Genomic DNA, 22134 nt, shown 5'->3' on the forward strand with positions numbered 1-22134 from the left:
CGTGACAACACACCAATAGCAGATTGTAGGCAAACCTGGACCTGAGCACCATCCAGTGTGAAAGTACTGGAAGTGAATACTCAGAGAAAATGAGGAGCCTACATAAAATTACAGAAAAGACAGGCTTTTAAAAAAGCCATATAACAAAGACTGAAATAAATGCCTAATCCTTCAATGTGCATATTTCATCATACATTAAGCATCAAGAACTTTCAGAGAACCATTACTTCACTCATTAGGCACCAACATAAGTCTCCAGAAACTGACCAGATGGTTACCAGTATGAATAATCTCTCCAACACAGAATTTAAAACAGCTGTCTTTTTTTAAATTTTTATTGTTGGTTGTTCAAAACATTACATAGTTCTTGACATATCATATTTCACACTTTGATTCAAGTGGGTTATGAACTCCCATTTTTACCCCGTATACAGATTGCAGGATCACATCGGTTACACATCCACTGATTTACCTATTGCCATACTAGTGTCTGTTGTATTCTGCTACCTTTCCTATCCTCTACTATCCCCCCTCCCCTCCCCTCTCCTCCCGTCTTAAGGAAAATCAACAAGCTTCAAGAAAACACAAGAGAAATGATCCAATACTCTGACAAAGAAAATTAACAGAAAGATGGAAGCCATTAAAAAATGTTAAACAAAAATTACTTGACCTGAAAATACACTAAGCAAAATTAAAAACATGATAGAAAGTATCAATTGCCAAGAAGGTCTTACAGAAGAAAGAATTAGTGTTCTCAAGACATGTTTTTTGAAAATACAGTGAGAGAAGGAAAATAAAATAATAAAAATAAAATAAAAATGCAGAGGAATGAAGAAAGGTTACAGAGCTTTGAGGACAGCATTAAAAGAACATATATTTGGATTATTAGGGTTCAAAGTTCTTGAGAATGCCAAAGGGGTAGAAATCTTGATTAAACTGATAATAATTGTAAAACATTCCAAACCTAAAGAGGGATACAAATGATGAGGATGGGAAGGTCAAAGGTAATCAGCCAAATTTCAATTAACTAAGCCTACCCCCAAGGCACATTAAAAGTAAGCTCTCAACATGAAACAAAGATCCTCAGGGCTGTAGGGGAAAAGAAATAAGACAGTAGAGTGGCCCCATTCAACTGTCTGCAGTCTTCTCAGCAATATCCTTATAGGAGAGAATGACATGAGATTTTCACAGTACTGAAGGAAAACTGCCAACCAAGCATACTGTACCCGGTAATACCATCCTTTACAAGTAAAGAAGAGATAAAGATATTTTCAGGCAAACAGAACTGAGAGTATTTGTTACCACCAGGGCTATCCTACAAGAAATGCTAAAGGAAGTTTTTCAAACTGAAAGATATGTTGATGAGTAAAAAGAAAATATCAGAAGATCTAATGCTCACTGGTAAGACTATTCAATTTCAGAATGCTCAAATATTGCAAACCATTCATTTCTTTACTATGAAGAATTAAAAGAAAACAATTAAAATAACTGCATTAACAAATGAAGAGAGACAATATATAAACATGTACAATAAAACATTTAAAATTCAAACTGTGGGAAGGAATAGAGGGCATGTGTAAACTTTTTCATGAATATATTCTATTTCTTTTGTTTCTTTTGTTATTATTTCAGTCATGATGAGTTGCTATCATTTAAAAATATAGTGTTATAATCAAAAGATGTTTATGTAATCCTCAAAGTGACCACAAAGCAAAAATGTATAATAGACGTACCAAAAATAATAAACAAGAAATAAAAACTTCTAGAGTAAGTCATTTAAGCACAAAGGGAGGCACTGAAAGAAGAAGAAGGAACAAAGGAAGGAAGGAAGGAAGGAAGGGGGCAATAAATAAAATTCTATAATAAAATTAGTAAAAAGTTACAAAATGATAGTGGTAAGACTTTTACCTATCAATAAATGTCATAAATGTAAATGGATTAAATTTCCCAATTTAAAGATATAGAGTGATGGAATAGATAAAAAAAAATAAAAACCAAGTGTAAACTGTTTATAAGAAATTCATTTTACCTCTAAGGACACACATTTGACTGGAAGTGAAGAAAAGAATAGGAACATTTCATGTAAAAGTAAAACCAAAAGAAAGCAGGAGTAGCCCTATATATACCAATTAAAATATACCTTAAATCAAAAGCAGTAAAAAGAAGACAAGGAAGTTCCTTATATAATGGTGAAGTGGTAATTCAACAAGAGGAAATAACAATTCTAAATATATAAGCATCCTATATGTATACATAAAGCAAATATTTTTAAATCTAAAGGGATATATAGACTTCAGTACAATAATAGTAGGGGGACTTTTACAATTCAAAAGATGAGAGTAAATGGTGAATTAGGTCCAGGGAAAACAGCTGGTGGGAAAAGTAGAGGGGAACTCTCCCTCTCATAGGCACTGATTCAGAGACCATCCTTGGGGTTATTGTTGTAAAACCTGACCTGAATTGGTTGCCCAGAACAATAGGAAAAAACCCTACTTTTGTGTGGACTTCTGCAGATTGTGAACCTCTGAGCTCCCCCCACCTGTTGAGAGCCACAGCTGAAGGGGCCCCAGCAAACTTCCAGCTGCCAGCTGATGATTGGCTCACAGCGGCCCCAGCAACATCTAGCTGATTGGCTCCTCTGCGGTGATGCTATTCATGCTATTCAGTATTGCACTAGAAATGCTCTTTTATTATTCTGTGATATGGGGGATTGAATTCGGTGGCACTCTACCACTGAGATACATACCCATCCCTTTTTATTTATTTTTTTATTTTGAGATAGGATCTTGCTAAGTTACCAGGCTGGCTGCAAACATGTGGTTCTCCTGCATTAGCCTTCCAAGTAGCTGGGATTATGGGTATGTACTACCATGCTCAGCTAACTTTTAACTGGAAATTCTAGCCAGAGCAATTTAGCAAGGAAAAGAAATAAAAGGCATGAAAATAGGAAAGGAAAAAGTGAAATTATCTTTAAACACAAATGACATGATCCTAGTAAATCGCAAAATATATTACAAAAAAGAAACTGCTAGGGATGATAAATGAATTAAGTTTCAAGGTACAAGATCAACATGTAAAGATCAGTTATATTCCTATAAACTGACCATACTTAATATGAAAGGAATATTATAAAATGATTCCATTTCCAGTAGCATAAAAAAGAATAAAATATTTAGGAATAAATTAAATCAAGAAAGTGCATGCTTTGAACAAGGAAAACAACATGATGATAGAAGAACTAAATAAATTGAAAGGCATCCAGTATTCATGAATTGGAAGGCTTATTATTGTCAAGATGGCAATACTACTGATGCAATCTATAGATTCAATGCATTCCGTATTGAAATCACATCTTTTTTTAAGAAATGGAAAAGCTTACCTTAAAATTCATATGAAACTGAAAATGACCTGAATGCTCAAAGTAATCTTAAAAAAAAAAAGTTGGAAGACACAATTTCTGGTTTCAAAACTTAATACAAAGCTACCAACAATCAAAAGAATGTAATGCTTAAATACACACACACACACACACACACACACAGATGAAACAGAATTAAATCTTAAAAAAAATCTTTACATCTGTAGTCAAATGATTTTCTACAAGGGTGAGATACGTACATACAGATGATTGAAAGTAAAACTGGCTGTATTTGAATATGGTTGATTGATTGTACTGATATCAATTTCACAGTTTTGACTTTGTGCTATGTTATGTAAGAAAATGCCATTCGGAGAAACTGGGGGAAGTATATACAGTACCTTTCTGTACTATTTTGGCAATTCTCGTGAATATATTATTTAAAATTAAAAAAAAGATTTTTAAAATAAAACAGGAATTAGGGGTACTGAGCAGAGTACTTGGCTATGTAGGTAGTGAGTGTGAGCAGATGTGACCAGGAGCAGAATGTTGAAATATGAGTGGGACATACATTGTTGGTGGCACTGCAAATTAGTGCAACCCCTCTGGAAAGCAGTATGGAGATGTCTCAATAAACTAAGAATGGAACCATCATATGATCCAGTTTTACCACTCTTTGATATATAGCCGAAAGATCTAAAATGAGCACACTATAGTGACACAGCCACATCAGTATTTATAACAGCATAATTCACAATAGCCAAGCTACGGAAGCAACTCAGATGCCCTTCAACTAATGAATTAATGAAGAAAATGTGGTATATATACACAATGTAATATTATTCAGCAATTAAAAAGAATGAAAGTATGACATTTGGTGGTAAATGGATGGAAATAGACTATCATGCTAAGTGAAATAAGCCAGATTCAGAAAGCAAAAAGTTGAATATTCTCTCTGATATGCAGAAACTAGTCTAAAATAAGGGGAGAGGGGAAGAGGGGATTCCATTAAAATAGAAGAAAGATTGGTAGACTAGATGAAGGGGCCTGAGAGGGAGAGAGAAGGGACATGATAAAGGAAGAACAGAGGAATGAATCTGACCTAACTTTCACATGTGTATATATATATATATATATATATATATATATATATATATATATGGATATATCACAGTGCATCTGACCATCATGTATATACACAAGACACTAATTGTTAAAAAGACTAAATGGAAATACAGAAAGATCAGTGTAGTAGAGAGAGGGACACAGGGGGAGGGAGGAGGGAAGGGAAGGGGGAGCACTGGGGACTGGATTGGAATAAATCATATTCCATACTTTTAAAATTATGTCAAAATAAATCCTAATGTTATTTATAACTAAACAGGACCACTAAAAAGAAAAATAAAGATATATGAGTGGATTACCAAGAGTATCAGTACAAAGGCAGCAGTGGCATCAGTGTCTGTTGGGGCTGGGGATCAGCCGTAGTGCACTTGCCTAGCACCTATGAGGCACTGGGTTCAATTCTCAGTACTGCATATAAATAAATAAAATAAAGGTCTATCAACACTAAAAAAATATTTTTTTTAAAAAAAAGAGAGCAGTGGCTGTAACTCTATGAGTCAGACTTTGGTGCAGAGTGAGATATTTATCTATGTGCAGGACAACACTAGTGGCAGTCTTCTGCCTGGTATTGAAGTTTGAATGATGTAAGGAGGATAAATTGCTACAAGACTAAATCAATGAACATGATGAGTTTTGGCCAGAAATAAGGTTCAGATTGTAGTGTTCAGTTCTAAGTAGCATAAGGACAAGGAGGGGCCACTGAAACTACATAAATTAGCCTGCCCTCAACAAATCATTCATCTGTGACACAAAGGAATGTACCATCTGTACTTTTTTGATGCCTCAAATTAAAAAAAAAAATTCCTGAGTGGAGTTGACTAGGCTGTGAGTTGTACTTCTGCTCCTAAGTATACCTGGCTAGACATGAACTGAAACGTGATTAAAGTTTGACTTTCCCAGAAAAATGAGAAATTATATCCCATCTGATTCAAATATATGATATGTCAAGATTATTGTACTGTCATGTGTAACTAATTGAAACAAATAAAAAAATATAAAAAAGTTTGACTTTTCCAATGTCCTCCGTGCTTTGAACTCTGAAATCCTTATCCCTCAGTAGTGAATGAGACACTCTCACTCTGTTCGTCATCTCAAAAATGCAAATATAGTCACAAAGACACTCCGCTCATACTAAATAGAGTGTCACTGATTACAAATCCACGTAGGCAAAGTGGGGACACTTATAGAATTTCCAATGAAGATTATTGTCTCTTATGGGTTGAATGTTTGTGTCCCCTCCAAATTTCATGTTGACAATTCCCAATGCAACAGTACTAAGAGTTGGGGTCTTTAAGAGGTGATTAGGCCACAAGGGCTCAGCCTTCATGGATAGAATTAGTGCTGTATGAAAGGGCTCAAGAGAACCAATTGGTTCTTCTTTTGTCCTTCTACTTTTCACCTATGTGAGAGTATAAGAAAAGGGATCTCACAAGACACTAAATGCTGTTGTCTTGATCTTGGACCTCACAATATCCCAAACTGTGAGAAATAAATTTCTATTCTTTATAAACTCCCAACCTAAGGCATTTTTGTTATAGCATCAGACACAGACTGAGACCGAAATTGGTACTGAAAAGTAGGGCATTGCTATAACAAATTCCTGAAAGTATGGAAGTAGCTTTGAAACTAGGTAATGGGTAGAGACTTAAAGAGTTTGGAGGTGCATGCTAGAAAAGCCTACATTGCTATAAATGGGGTATTAAGAGTATTTCTTGTGAGGGATCAGATAGCTGTGACTCATTTGGGCCCAAGCTCCAGAGAGCACAAGTGTTTAGGCTTGGCAGCATCCACATGATATAATCATGCAGTGTGCACAATCTGTGGAGGTATGGTTATCTCATCTTAGTTTCAAAGACTTAGACAAAGATTTCCCAGTGGAGCAGGACTGCTGCAGAAAGACTCCACTATGGAAATGCCCAGTGGAGCCATAGGGTCAGGACCACTACAGAGAGTCTCCACTAGGGAAATGCTCAGCAGAGCTGAGGGTCAAGACCACTTCAGAGAGTTCCCATAAGTGCAATGCCTAGTGGAGTTGTACTGGATGGACTACCTAGCAAAATCCCATACCTGTGGAGCTACTAGCATGGAACACCAGCCTGGGAGAGCTTCCGGTATCTGATTCCAACACATGAAAAGTGTTTATGTGCTGGACCCAGCAAAATCATTGATACAGGCCCACCTGGAGCCATGTGCACCCAACCCCTGTCCTGTGTGTCCAGAAGGCAGGGCATGAAGTTAGTCTCAAGCTTCAAGATTTAATATTTACCTTGTTGGTCTTGGGTCTTACTTGGGACCCATTGTCCCTTTCTTCTCACCTATGTCTCCCTTATGCTTTTCCCACTATTGTATTTTGGAAACACCTAACTTGTTTGATTCTACAGACTCAACAGTGAGAAAAAATTTGCCTCAGGATGAATCACACCTTAAGCCTCATACATAAATGATTTAATTAATATTTAGATTATACTTCAGACTTTGACTTCAAAGTTGATACTGGAATGAATTGAGACTTTTTGGGATATTGGCACTGAATGAATGCATTTTGTGAGAAATGAATTTGGAGGGAGCCAAGGGAATAATGCTATGGTTTGTATATTTATGTCCTCTCCAAAACTTATTAAAACTTGATTCCTAATGCAATAATATTAAGAGGTGGAACCTTTAGTGCCTTATAAAAGGGTTCAAGGAGACTAGCTAGGTCACTTTTTGCCCTTCCATTCTTCCCCTAGGTGAGGATGCAGCAAAACGGCCCTTACCAGAAACTGAATGCCAGTAGCTTGATCTTGGACTTTCTAGACTATAGAACAGTAAGAAATAAATTTCTGTTCTTTATAAATTTTGTTATAGCAGCATAAATAGACTGAGACACTTTCCCGTTGGCTATTCTTAATTTCAATCTATGGGGTAATTCCTAGAAGACTTAATAAAAAATGTTACAATTGCACAGTAAGTGCTCCTTCAGGAGCTGATGAAATGAAGCTTGGCATGAAAGCACATGTTTAATTCCAGTCCTTAGACAAGTAGAAAGTCAATATCAGTAAGCTTCTAGAAGACAGAAATAATTTAAATTAAACCTGGTTCATCAGAGAGTAAGCTTATGTTTATTAAATGTCAAGCTACAAGTGCAGAAAATAGAAATTACAGGCATCATGTGTTATACCTAATTGGTTTTTGGTTTGTTGGCAATTCACTGACAGTAAATCACAAGAAAGAAAACACTTTCCCACAATCAGAGCTTATTGAGTGTGAAACACAGCCAAGAGGCCCAGCTCTTCCTCATCCCACCTAATACTGAGGTAATTGGCACAGCTGAATAGTTGGAAGAGGATGGGAACAGGGAAAAGTAGCCAAAAAAATCTACTAATCACTCTGCAGATTCCATCAGGATGATTGCCTCTGAGCTGCTTGGGATGCTTCCCCTGCAGAACACACCTCCATGTGGACCACAAAACATTCCAAACACGCTGTGTGCTTTATGCTCTCCACCAGATTAGCTCTGCAAGTACACATCTGTGGGCTGTGAGTATAAGTGTGCAGTACAATCAGCCAGCTGACTTTGCAAGATTGGGAGAAGGCACACTAACTTGAGCATTTCAGGGCACTATCCTAGGGGAAACAAATGTGAAGATCTTGACTCAGATTGGCTTTGCTGGATTGAGAAAAGGAATCAACAAAATGATAAGGCAATCTAGGAAATGGGAGAAATATTTGCAAATTTTATATCTGATAAGAGGTGTCTTAGTTCATTTTGTGTTACTATAACAAAATGTCTGAAGATGGGAATTTTATAAAGAGTTAGAGCAAGACATCTTCTTGGGTCTGATGTAGACCTCATGGCAGATGGCATCAAAATGGCAGGAGCACATGTGGAAGAGTTTACATGGAAATCAGAGACTGGGGACAGGCCAGGATCACTCTTTTCATAGCAATCTGCTTTCATGTGAATTAATCCACTCCTAACAGACCTGACCCACTCTCATAAGACAGCATGTATTAGTCTAAATAATAAAACACTAGAGGCTGGATAACTTCTAAAGAAAATAAGTTTATTTAGCTTAAAATTCTGGAGGATCAAGGGCATGGTATTGATATTGTCTTGGTTCTGGTGAGGGCCTCATGACAGATAGCATCACAATGGTAAAAACTTGTGAAAGAGGGAAAGGTCATATGGTAAGACAGAAAGCCAGTTATATACTGGGGACTTTCTGGAGCCTCATAAGAAGTATCTTAATCCATCCCAAGGGTATGATTCCAATGAGCTAAGGACCTCCCACTATGCCTCATATCTTAAAGGTCCCACTACCTCTTAACTTTGTGACTGATGAGCAAGCTTCCAATATATATGCCCTTGGGGAAGAAATCTCCAACCAACCCATGGCACAGCATTAATCTATGCCTGAGAGTGGAGCCCCTATGACATAATTACCTTCTACTATGCCCCACTTCTTAAGGTGCCCACCATCTCAACACTGCCATACTGGGAACCAAGCTTCCAGCACATGAAACTCTGGGAGACAAACCATAATAGATGTTAATATTCAAAACATAAGGATCTCATACACCTCACTAGCAAATAACAATCATCATCATCATAATAATCCTATTTATGAAACTATCTAGACTTGAATAGATAGTTTGCCGAGAAAGTCACATATATGGCCAACAGGTTTCTTAACATCATTAATCATCAGGAAAATTCAAATCACAACCACAACATATAACCACAAACCTGTTAGGGTGGTTATTAATCAAAAGTCAAAAGATGAGAAGTATTGGTCAGAATGTAGAAGAAGGAACTCTTATAAATTAATTATCAGAGGGAATGGAATTTTTTGAAGCCATATAATCCAACAATCCCACTACTCATTGTATATTGTATTTTATCCAAAGGGAATAAAATCTCTATTTTGAAGAGATAGCTGCCTTCCCTTATTTATCCAGTATTATTTACAAAAGCCAAAGCATGGAATCAACTTAATTGTACATCAACAGAAGAATGGTTAGAGAAAATCTCTCTCTCTCTCTCTCTCTCTCTCTCTCTCTCTCTCTCTCTCATACACACATACACACACACACACACACACACACACACACACACACACACACACACAGAGTGGGATATTTATTCAGGCTGGGAAGAGATGGAAAATGTGCTATTTGCAACAACATGGATGAACCTAGAAGACATTATGCTAATTGAAATCAGCTAGTCATAGAAAGATAAGTACTATATGATCCCATTTATATATGAAATTTTAAAAGTTGAACTCATAATGTGCAGAATCATAGTTTTCAGGGTGAGGAGTGAAGAGAATGGGTAGATGTTAGTTGAAGGACAAAAACTTAGTTTTAAGATGAATAAGTTCTGGAGGCCAGTTCTGGAGAGTAATATTCAGCATGGTAACAATAGTTAATAATGTATTATACACTTCAAGTTTTCTAAAAGTGAAGATCGTAAATATTCTCAACCAAAAAGCAACCACCTGAGATAATAATATATTAATAGTTTGGTTGTAGCGATCATTTCACATTGCATACATTTCACATTACATACATAGTAGAAGGTAATTATGTCATAGGGGCTCCACCCTCATTTATATATATAAATCACATAAGAAACTTTGAATTTATATAAATTTTATCTGTCCATTTTATTTAAAAATTATATCCCATCTGATTCAAATGTATGATACGTCAAAAAAAATAACAGTATGCCATACATTTCCATGTGTTATAAACTTCAATAAATCAGTGTATCAGTGTACACTTCATAATGTTATAAATAAATACACTTGGAGAAATATTTTTAAAAAGCTGAAAAACATGTCTCAGTTGTGAAAAATATATTTTCTATTATGTGATATTTCATATTAATAAAATATTCTTAGAAAGCAGGAAGTTTTTAATATTTATTTTTTTCAGTGAAACCACTTTTATTTTTATATTTTCCACATAACTAACTTCATGTCAACTACAAAAATCATGAAATGAAGAACTGATCATGAACTGCAAACCCCAAATCACTGGAGTGATAAACAGGCTTCCCCACTGTTATAAGTAACCAGGATATCATAAGTTCATATTTAAGTATTAAACACATCATATGTTGAGAAATAATAAATATAGTATAGCAGAGGGGAAATTACCAGCACAAAGAGCCTGACATATATTTTTAAGACAGACTAAATTTCTAAACACAGTTTTAGGTATTAAAGAGGACACAGAGTTATACCTTAGTATGCACTGCTCTGTACAAAAATATAGTCTTAAATAAGTTACATTTCAGGCTATACAATTAGATATCACTTACCAGTCAATTCATTGAATATTTAATAATATACAGATACATCTTAATCCAGGTATATAATTTATATTTCAAGCACATAAATCTCTCTATATTTCTTTCTTTAAAACTTATACATTGAAATTACAAAAAGCTAAATACTTGTGCAAGATATCTGAACAATTAACCCTGTTGAGTACTTTTTTGAGTACTTTTATGCTGTGTGTGTGTATTACTTATCTAAGACAAACAATGGGTTTGTGGTTAATAACTTTGCTTATGAAATCATCAAACAAATCTAAAACTACAAATATGTAACGTTAATGTAAGTGAAAACTTCACTCATGTTTATTCCAATTTTCCTGTTGTGCTGAGCCTTGTTAGGTACGAAACACTCTAAAATATTATTGATGGAAGAAATATAGTGTATGGCTCTTTCTTGGGAAGGGGGAAATGTTACAGAAGAAATCTACTTTTCAATAAATGACAAATATGTATGCCTCAATCTGTAGCATATTCTGCTGCTTCCCAGCTTGTCATACTGACAGAAAATAAAAACTTGATAAGACTCTAGAAAACATATTGGTTTAACAGCATACTGCATCCCCCACTAGGTCCAAGAAAAATGCCTAATTAATGTCAGCACCATAGTACTGTACTTTTATTTTTCAGGAATAAAGAGATCTCACAGTAGAGTGTATCTGGTAGCTGAAATCCCTACTCAAATATATTTCTCATGCTGTTATGACAATAGGCAATTAACTGCAATACAGTCTGCCCCAGATTTTACTATTTCTCAAGAAATTGCTTCAAAATATTCTATAATACTGCTAATTCTGGAAATTTTCCACTCACAGTTTCTAATGATTCTTTATAGAATCATACACTTTTATAAAGGTTTCTCTCTAGGATACATTTAATCACTTTTGTCTATCACAACTAAACCTGGTAATAATAAACCTGGTACTTCATATTTGCTTTGTGATTCTATAGAAAATTCACAAGATCTGGCCTTTGGCATTTGAATACTAAATTAGTTTTATTTGAGAGGAGGAGGCTATTGTTCTTGGCAACTATTCTTAAGAGAAGCTGAAAACAGAACTCTGTTCTGGACAGTAAAGCAAATTATTAGTACTATTATTGATATCCTACTTTTAATGGATATTGCAATACAATAGCACATAGGAAAGTTTTATTTTTCTTATGCTTATTTTTGTAGGAGGGCCAAACCAGAACATACTGTTTTAGTGTTTTGTCAACAAAATAATTATTTAAAACTTTTATAGTAGAATTGCATATTTTAGGAGTATCAGTAAGGCTGGCTATGCCATGCAGCCTGGGACCTCTAGGCCACTAGTTGTGGGCAAGTTCCCTGCAAGAAGGCAGCTTGGTAGAAGGCTCTGGTAATACATACCTGAGGCAGGGTGGGAGCAACACGCCCTCTTTGTCAGGAGCCAGGGCTATTGCCTGAAGCAAGCACAGCATAGTTCTCAGTTTGAAATGGTTGGCTGCTTTCCAGAAACTAGTTTTGTTTGATTTTTGTCTAAATTTGCAACAGTTCTTCTCCATGTGGAAAATGACTGGAGATGGGCAGGAAAATAGTACTATAGTTGTGTCAGGGTAACCTAGCTACTGGAATCCCCAGTAGTAAAGTAAAATATTCAAGGCTCTCCAGCACAGACAATGACTATATTGACCTTCAGTTTAAGAAAAACCTCCTAAGATTCCTTACAAGGTCATTGCACTTGCCACTGTGCTGTTTTTGATTGGTGCCTTTCCCATTATTTCAGGCTCTATCCTGCTGTCAGGCTACATCAGCAAAGTGGGGTCAGACCAAGCAGTTCCTGTCCTGATCATTGGCATTCTGGTGTTCCTGCCAGGATTTTACCATCAGAATATGGCCCACTATGTATCCAAAGGCTACAAGAGTTACTATTGTGATGTCATTCCAAACTTTGATGATTAGCACTTAAGCACTGAGAAGGGTCACAATGAGACTGTACCCACCTTTAAGATTTTGAGCAGAAACTAGGGGCTAAAGACTAAGGAATCCTGTATTTTTCAGATGTTTAACAAAACAATAGCTAGAGTTTTGGGGGCCATTCCAAGAATGTTCACTGAGCTTAATTAGCTGATCAGGACATGATGTTTTTCATCTCCTGCCCCTGGCAAAAGCTCAACAAGTTTTCCCACATGAATATATATCATGGAGGAATAGCAGTGTTACTAATTGGGAATGCAGGAAGTTTGCTGTAGTATAAAGTGTTACCACTACTTCCCTCTTTACATTGAGAATTTCTTTTAAATAGTCTTCATTGTCAATTTTATTTTATACCAAATGGAAGAGTGTGGTATGTCTAATTTCTTGTTACTAAGTAATTTATTTTTAAAATATCAAAATATTTTAACCCTTGTACTTAACTCTACCTTCATGTTCTGATGGAAGACCTCAGCACAATTGGTGAGCTCCATATGTGATATTTTTTACTTGGTTTCTTAGTGACATGAACTGGGACTTTTTTTAATCCACAGAGTAAGTTTTCAAAGTGTAAACACTTTTCTTTGACAACCAGCTTGATCTTGGCCAGCTCTGGTCTAATTTCTCAATAGGTTGGCCTGAATATAATTTGAGTCATTTCTATCCTTTGTATATCAAGCTGTTATGTGTAGCATGCTGTTAAAGACTGGACTTTTGGCTGTTCCATATGAAAAAATGAAGATAAGTAGTTACTAAAAAAAGGGAAAAATTGTATATTTTATACAAAAATAGGTTCATAATTAAACTTCCAAATTTGTATATTAAACAGAATTAACTCAAGCTTTCAATGAGAGATTAGTTGCAAACTTATTCCCTACTATTAACATTTCCTTCCCTTGAAATAGTTCCCTTGATACTTGTTATGGTTTGGATATGAGGTGTCTCCCAAAAGCTCACATGTGAGACAATGTGAGAGGATTCAGAGGGGAAATGATAGGGTTGTGAGAGCCTTAACCCAATTAGTGAATTAATCACCTGAGTGGTAATTGAAGACAGGTGGAACATCGGGGGCATGACTTTGGGGTATATATTTGTATCTGGCAAATGGAGATCTATCTATCTCTCTGCTTTCTGATGATCATGTGAGCAGCTTCCCTCTGCCACACTCTTCTGCCATGATGTTCTGCCTCATAAATACAAGGAAGGGAGGTGACCTTCTATGGACTAAAAAATCATGATCCCTGAAATAAACTTTTCCTCCTCTACAATTGTTCTAGTCAGATATTATAGTCACTGCAGCAAAAAGCTGACTGAAAGCTTTTTACAAAGCTTTACAAAAAACAGTAATGAAAGCTGCGTCCTTGTCCTTGATGCTAATCCAATAATGAGGACATGGTTTTGAGGAAAAGGAAAAATAAGTTTTATTGCTTTGTTAGCAAAGGAGAAGCACAGGGGACTCCTCTCCCAGAGGCTGTGGATCTGTCCATCAAGGGGAGCAAGGAACTTTTAAAGAAATGATTCAAAGGCTACATTCCACTTGTTCTCTGCCAGAGTTCTAATTCACTTGTTAATTTGGGAGATAGTCATTTCTGAGATATTCTGGTAACATGCTCAAAGTCTGAATTACTTTGTTCCTGTGGTGAGTGTGTTCTCAAGAACAGATAAGTCTATCTAGGATTGGGAAGAAAGATAATCCTGTTTCCCTTGAAACAGGGCGGGAGAGAGGAAGAGAAAGAAAAATATCTGTTTGAAAAATAACTTGCAGTGGCAGAGAAGCAAGGACTGTATTCAAAAGCATTAAGCAAACCATAGTTACAAGGACATGGGTTTGAGAAAAAGGAAAAGGAAGGTTTATTGCTTTGCTAGCAAAGTAGAAGCACAGGGGACTTCTGTTGCAGAGGCTGTGATTCTGCCCATCAGGGAGTACAGAGGGTTAAGATTCATTCAAGGTGTTCCCTGTGGGGGAGGGGCAGTGGGTTGTGATTTACTAACAAGTGAATTTGGGACATAGCCATTTCTTAGATCTTCTGGAGCCATCCCCGAAGTATGAATTGCTTGGTTTGTGCTCAAAAACAGATAACTCAGCCTAGGATGGAAAAAGGGTAATCCTGTTCCCCATCCCCAGGTTAGGAAGGGGGAGAAGGAGAAGAGGAAAAGAAAACATGTCCATTTTAAAATAAACCTCAGTGTCAGAGCAGCAAGGGTTATAGTCAATGCATAAGGTAGTCCACTGTTACATGGTCAGTTAATGATTACCCTAACATAAATACATTAAAATTCTGTGCACAAATCAGCCCATTAGTTGAATTTACTGGACCAGGTGGTATCACATAAATTCTACTCCTCTCTCAGGAAATGTATATAAATCTAAGGCTATTTCTTTTTTTTAATGAAGACATTTAAAATACTTTCAAATATAGCAGCTTTCTATTTTAATGAATTTCACACAAAGTGATCATCCTAATTGCTACTTTCTTTGGAACTACAGTCCTTACAGAACAATCATTAATACTGAGATTAACACATTTTCAATTTTTCTTCTTAGGCAATTCCATTAATATTTTCCAGTGGAAGAGTATGGAAAATAGACCAAAATCTTTAAGGTACATGTACTTCTGTATGGTAAATAAGTCTGAATACCAATATAAGCCTCTTAAGAATATGTGTAAGATTAGTGTTCAGTGCACTTCACTAGAGCAAATAATAATTTTATGTGTAATTGGTAAATGTATATGGAGGATTATGAAACAACTTTTTACCATTTTATACTAAAGATTCACTTTTTTCTATAAAAATTTATGCACAATTGTTTGCTGCAATGTTTGGTAAATGATTTATAGTGCTCAAAAGGAACTCATGCATATTTCTTTCTGATTGCCCCAGGGAAAACAGAGACTTTCAATTTCCTTCATTCTAGATGGGTCTGAGGCACAATTTCTAACTACATAATGAAAAGCACATGTCTCTACCTCTAAACTTCCTTCCCCAGGAGATGCTGATTGCCAAAGCATAACCTCCCATTAAAAAGAGAATTCTTGAAGGTGGAATGTGTAACATTAACCAATTATATTCACAGCTCACATTAGGTGCTGAATGGCATTCACTTTTCAAGAGCTCACTCAAGCAAAAAAACAACACTCATTCTATATGGTTGGGTGGGATAAGAACTTGAACAGTGGAATCCTTGTTAGGGCAAAGAAACTTTGCTTTTTAGGCAGACACACTATCTTTATTTCATTTTTTAATGTGGTACTGAGGATCAAATCAAGTGCCTCATGCATGCTACTCGAGCACTCTTAACACTGAGCCACAACCCCAGCCCACAAAGAAGCTTTTAAATGTTGTTTATGTCAGCTGCTCCCCTGCAGACAATAAGAGATTCAGGTAATTCTCATTCCAACTAGTTTCTCACAATTGTTGCTGGTTCATACAGCCATTTCACTTGTCAAGAAAAATGACATGAACATATTGGAAGTTTGCAGCTTTTGCCTATGTCTAATCCATATCTTAATTTGTGCAGGTCACTCAAGTGGCTATAAAAGCTGGTTATGATGTTGACAGGCAAAAGACAAAATATATTAAATGAATTGAGCAAACTGATGCTGCACAAGTATTTTAGAAAACAGTGAGTTAAAAAAGATAGAGAAGTACATCTTTTGTTGAATGGCTGCTTTTTCTTTTTTTCTTTTTTTAAAAAATTTTGGACTTGGTTTTAGTAGTAGTCTTCATAGTTCTTAAGGTTCAGGCAATAAAAGATGGCACCCTCAAATGAAAATAGTTGCACCCCACACACCATAACCGATTTGAACTCATGATAAAATTTCAAGCTTACAATTTCAATCAACTTGATTCAGTAAAAGACCAGGTCTCAAACCTATAAAACAACTGCTTCAAAAAGCATGACAGCAACAAGTCTGTAGAAGCACCTTCAATATCCCACATAGATATAAATCAAACCCACCAAGAATGCAGTGAGTGATGGCAATGCCTCCCAAGAGCAGAGCCAGAGTAGCAATCTGCCAAACACTGCTGAATGTGGACTTGAAATGCCAAATGTCTAAGCTAGCAGGTTTCTGGCAAGATTCCCACAAGAATTGGTGGTCAGTGGTGGTCCAAGCTAGGCTCAATAGTGCTTTCATGTCCAGACACAGTGCCTGGAAGATGTACACAATGGAAACCAGCTTCAGTGGGGTTAGCACCTACAGGCCTATCTCTTCCATGCCACTGCCTGTCAAAACCGTCCTGGGGTGCAGCTGCCACCTACCCCAGAGGTGAGGATACAAATTGGGTACTGGAAGCCAGAGCTTAAGCAGCCAACCACCGCCCCCTCCCCCCCCCCACATGTTCCTTGGGGATTACAGGTTCCCACTGCATGGGGAAGGCAGGTCTGTGGGGGCAGGTAATTGGATGGGGGTTGTCAGCAGCCACAGTGACATTGATCCCACCATGCACTGACTTTCAAGGCATGTTCTCTCAATAATTTTTAACATGAGCAATCAGCTTTAAAGGGAAGAGGAGCTCTAGCATCCACAGTCACATATAGTGTCCCTGCTATTAGGAGCAAGGCAAGGGATCCTGTGAGACTCAATATTAATTATTACTCAGGAATTTTAGACAGTGTGTCTAAGCATGAACAATAATTACAGAAATGATGACACAAAATCGTTTTTTCAAGCTGAATAGACTGCATACCTAAAAAATCCTGGAGAAAGAAAAGCAGAATAGCAGATATAGATCAATAAAATATTACTTGTCAGAGTTTAATAACTTCAACTCTATACACAATTTGGATGAAAATTGCATAAAATATGTAGTCATGAAAATATTAATATCTAAAAAGGAATATAACAGTTTCAAACATATGTACCTGCTTATTGAGAGAAGAAAACTCAGGACAAAAAAAAAGTTAAACACAATTGTTTAGAAATTTAATCTAATTCAAGTACAATTTTCCACAGAGTACTGGGAATTGCGTATATGTGTGTTTCAATGATAATCTAGAGAAAAATAAAAGTAAAAAAGTCTTGATATTTGAAGAGTAAATTTCACTGTCCACTCAGAAACAAATTTAAATGGGCTTTAGAACATAATGAAAATTTTGTTAGTACAAAGAAAAAGGATAGACAGATATACAAAATGATAATTGACAATACCATTGAGGCAAATCCTGATTGTTTAATAATTTAGTAAAGGTCTGTGTGGTAAAATGTGCATATAACATAAGCTTATGCAGACTTCAACCACAAAAACAACTGTAAGCAGATTTCATCCTTATTGATATAGGAAATGCAAGGAATAAAATGTTTACTGTCAAAAATGACAGAAAAAAATTTTACAAACAAAACAATCCCCAAAGAGAACAAGCGAAGGACTTTCAAAATGGTCAAAATACTTTAATTGGCCATACCTTATTTTTCATGGCTTGGAAAAGTGCCTTTGGTTTCTGCAAACAAGTATCTATCTCTCAGGTTTTCTAGGAGCTTTGGTGTTGTTGCTAGTGCTCTTGGAAAATGTGATTTTGGCTAGCTCCTTGGCAGCAGCAGGTCCACAGACATCTGGCTTTTCCAGAATCATCAAGTGTCTGCTTTAAATAAAGGGCCAAGAAAAAAATCCAGGCACATAGCCTTGGAAAAGCTATCCCTGAGGTGAACTTGATTTTGAAACTTATAGAAGTAGCTACCACAGCTGTCCATACTGCATCATTTAATCTTCTCACCTTTTTGCTTCTCGATTTGGGCTCATGATTTATGAAGCTCTATTGCAATAAACCAGACTTGAGGTTGCCTGGAAAAAAGGATTGGTTCTGGAATCATGACAAATATTCAGATGAGATTTTGGGCAATCTCAAAGCCTGAGTGAAGTAAAAGCAATATAGGAATTTTTGTAAACGATATATTCCAGCCCAATTCTGATTGGATAGTCCTATTGGCCATCAACCAATGTGAGATAAACAGGCCCTTAATCAACAAAGTAATGGAAAATGACCTTCAGAACATGTACTTTGAAAAGACTCCACCTATAACACCTAGATTTAATAGGTTTTATTAAGATATTTTCATGCTTTTCTTTAGCAATATGCACATTAAAAATATATTTTTCAAAAGACCCAGATAACACAAAGAAATACACAATACATAAAAATAGCTAACCAAAATATTGAAACAAAATGAACTTTAATATGACTGATGAATTCTTAGATTAATCTTCTAATTTATTGCATTTTAGTCTATTTTCTCTCCTACTGTATCTCTTTTTTTTTCTTTTGTTAATATACTGTTACTGACAAGTGTTTTATGACCTGTAGTATGGAAAAAGAACACTGAAAATATGGAAAGGACCAATCAAAACAGCACATATTGCATGGTCCAAAGGCTCAGCCAATAAAGCACTTCATTTTGATGCCAGCCACAGTGGTTCCTCAGAAGAATAGGGAAACAATATCATAAAGAAGCAGAAAGAGAGGGGGTTCCAAGATGGCGACCTAAAGGGAGGCTGCATTCCTTGTCACTCCATGACTTGGGATTCAGGAAAGAAAAGACTGTATCTCTGAGAGGCAGCCCTTGCTGCTCTCTGGTCCCTGCTCTTTGCTCCATTTGTCCACCATGACCATCTGCCCTTTGCCAGCATACCACCTGATCTCTTGCTGATTGATGCTGACTGCCTATTGTTTCCCCTTCACCTGCCATTGCCTGCCCGCCTTATGTCCACCCACCAATCATCTGCCATTTGACTGCATGGCATACAGATCACCTGCGGCCCACTGCTGCCTGAAGTCCAATGTCAGGGTACCTGCAGGCCTGAATACACGCCTTGGCCACCATCTTGGGACCCTGTCCAGGGCCTGAGAATCCAGGGCCAAGAGGCCTGCAGGTTTGCCAATACCATGGTTGCCATCCTAGGGGGCAGTTGTTTCAGTCTGGGGATACTGACTGGGGCCTGGAGATATATTATTGGGTTACCTGAAGGTCTAGTTGCCTCTGAGGTCCTCCTGCTGGGTATGCCAGTGGCTGCCATCTGGTTGCCTCTTTGAAAGGTTGGTTCTTTGTGTGAGTCCCACCCTGGTGGTCTGTCTGCAAGCTGAAATGGCACTGAGATCTTAGGACTGCAACAAGAGAGACCTTAGGGAATCTGAAGCCCAGATCCATCTGATTGTGGCTGGGTCTGTGTGAGCCAATATGGACCAGAGAAGTTTGTGTAAAGCCAGAGATGGAGAAGGGAGGCAGTTACCCCCGGGAGCACCGGCTGGAGAATCTGTAGAAAACTGGGCTCTTTCCATCTCGTAAGTCCTGAAGTGTGCAGGGATGAAAGGGGCCAGCTCCCACAGGTGGGAAGACTAGAAGAGGTTGGGAGGGCATCTTACTATCAGTTCACCCACCCAACTGGTCCCACACCCACCAGACTGGAGCTACCATCAAACTTCTGACAACTCCACCTATAGGTAGAGAAGAGAAACTGAAAACATTTTGAAAGCCAACTGAAGCAATCATTCAATTTTCCATTGAGACTTTCCCCCCTTTTCCCCCCTCTCTTTTAACATCTGTACCATCTTTTAATCTGAATATTTTTCATGCATCAATTTATTGAGGAATGGGATGCCTGAACAGTATGTTACAGTTTTATTGTATATTCTTATATTTTTACCTTTTTAAAAGTCTGCATATATTTTTTCTCTCATTCTAACTTCCTGGATTCTCTTTCTCACTTCTCATGCTAACAGCCAACCTCTATTAATTCCTCCTTTGCTCTTACTATAATTTTTTTCTCTATCTTCTCTCCTCCTCCCTCATAAGCATCATTCTACACTACTTCTGCTCCCTCTTTGTCTATCATGTGATACCGTAAACTCTTTTAGCAAAATTATTGTTTATATTATAGACAATAATTGAACATATCATTTCTGTTTATTGTGACAAAACTGTAGATGCCTTAATAGGAGCTATTTGGTTTAAGGTCATATATTGTTTGCATTGGATACTGTTAATATTGGTTTCCCCCTTAATGGTGAGGTACTGGAAGCCTACAAGGACACTATAGGACTATAGGGTAGAAAATGTACTGTCTCAGATCCATACCACTAGATGGGAAGACACACAATAAACATGAACAAACAAGGGAACAAAGCACCTCAAAGAAACCAAGATGCTCCAACAATAGAATCCATAGACAACACAGTAGAAGAAATGTCAGAGAAGGAGTTTAGAAGGTACACAGACTGATTTTCAAAATGAAGGATGGTATCAGAGACAAAATAAAGGCAGTGAAAGATCACTTCAATAAAGAGGCAGAGATTATAAAAAGGAATCAAGCAGAAATCCTCAAAATGAAGGAAATAATAAACCAAATTAAAAATTCAATGAAAATTATTACCAAAAGACTAAACCATTTAGAAGACAGAATCCCAGAAAATGAATTTTTATATCTCTCATATATTTGAAGACAAAATATATGCTCTTGAAAATAAAGAAGATGATAAGAAACCATGAACAGAACTTCCAAGAAATATGGGATAATATGAAAAGACCAAATTTGAGATATATCAGAATAGATGAAGGCATGGAGATACAAACCAAAGGAATACACAATATTTTCAATGATATAATATAAAAATTTTCCCAAATCTAAAGAATGAAATGGAAACTCAACTAAAAGAGGCTTACAGGAACCCAAATGTACAAAATTACAGAAGACCCACACCAAGACAAACTATAATGAGAATGACTAATATATAGAATAAGTATAAAATTTTAAAAGCTGTAAGAGAAAAAAATCAAATTACATATAGGGGGAAACCAAATCAGGTCCCACCTGATTTCTCAACCTAGACCCTCACTGCCAGGAGATCCTGAAATAACAAATTCTGACAAAAATGGGTGGCAACCAAGAATTATATATCCAGCAAAACTAAGCTTCATACTTGAAGATGAAATAAAAACCTTCCATGATAAACAAAAGCTATAAGAATTCACAACAGCAAAGCTTGCACTACAGAACATTCTCAGCAAAATATTCCATGAGGAGGAAATGAAAAAAAAAACAATGAAAAACAACCAAAGAGAGGAACTACACTAAAGGAAAAGTCAATCAAAGGAGAAACTAAGTTAAGTTAAAAACCAAAAGTAAACAAAATGACTGGGAATACAAATCATATCTCAATAATAACCCTGAATGTTAATGACCTAAACTCCAATAATGAAAAGACATAGACTGGCAGATTGAATTTTTAAAAAAATACCCAACAATATTCTGTCTTCAAGAGACTCACCTCCTAGGAAAAGTCATCCACAGACTGAAGGTGAAAGGTTTGGAAAAAACATATCGCTCACATGGACTGTGTAAATAAGCAGGGGTTTCCATCCTCATATCAGATAAAGTGGACTTCAAGCCAAAGTT

General features: G+C 36.6%; 1 protein-coding gene and 1 pseudogene across 12 annotated transcripts in view; one reads left to right on the forward strand and one right to left on the reverse strand.

Moving 5' to 3' along the window:
* Nucleotides 1-22134, reverse strand: part of Zmat1 (zinc finger matrin-type 1) — a 249553-nt gene that overhangs the window by 93583 nt on the left and 133836 nt on the right. The window lies entirely within an intron of this gene.
* Nucleotides 6286-12732, forward strand: LOC101974059 (transmembrane protein 230 pseudogene; annotated as a pseudogene).

Source organism: Ictidomys tridecemlineatus, chromosome X (assembly GCF_052094955.1).
Source record: "Ictidomys tridecemlineatus isolate mIctTri1 chromosome X, mIctTri1.hap1, whole genome shotgun sequence".
In the NCBI taxonomy this organism is placed as follows: Eukaryota; Metazoa; Chordata; class Mammalia; order Rodentia; family Sciuridae; genus Ictidomys; species Ictidomys tridecemlineatus.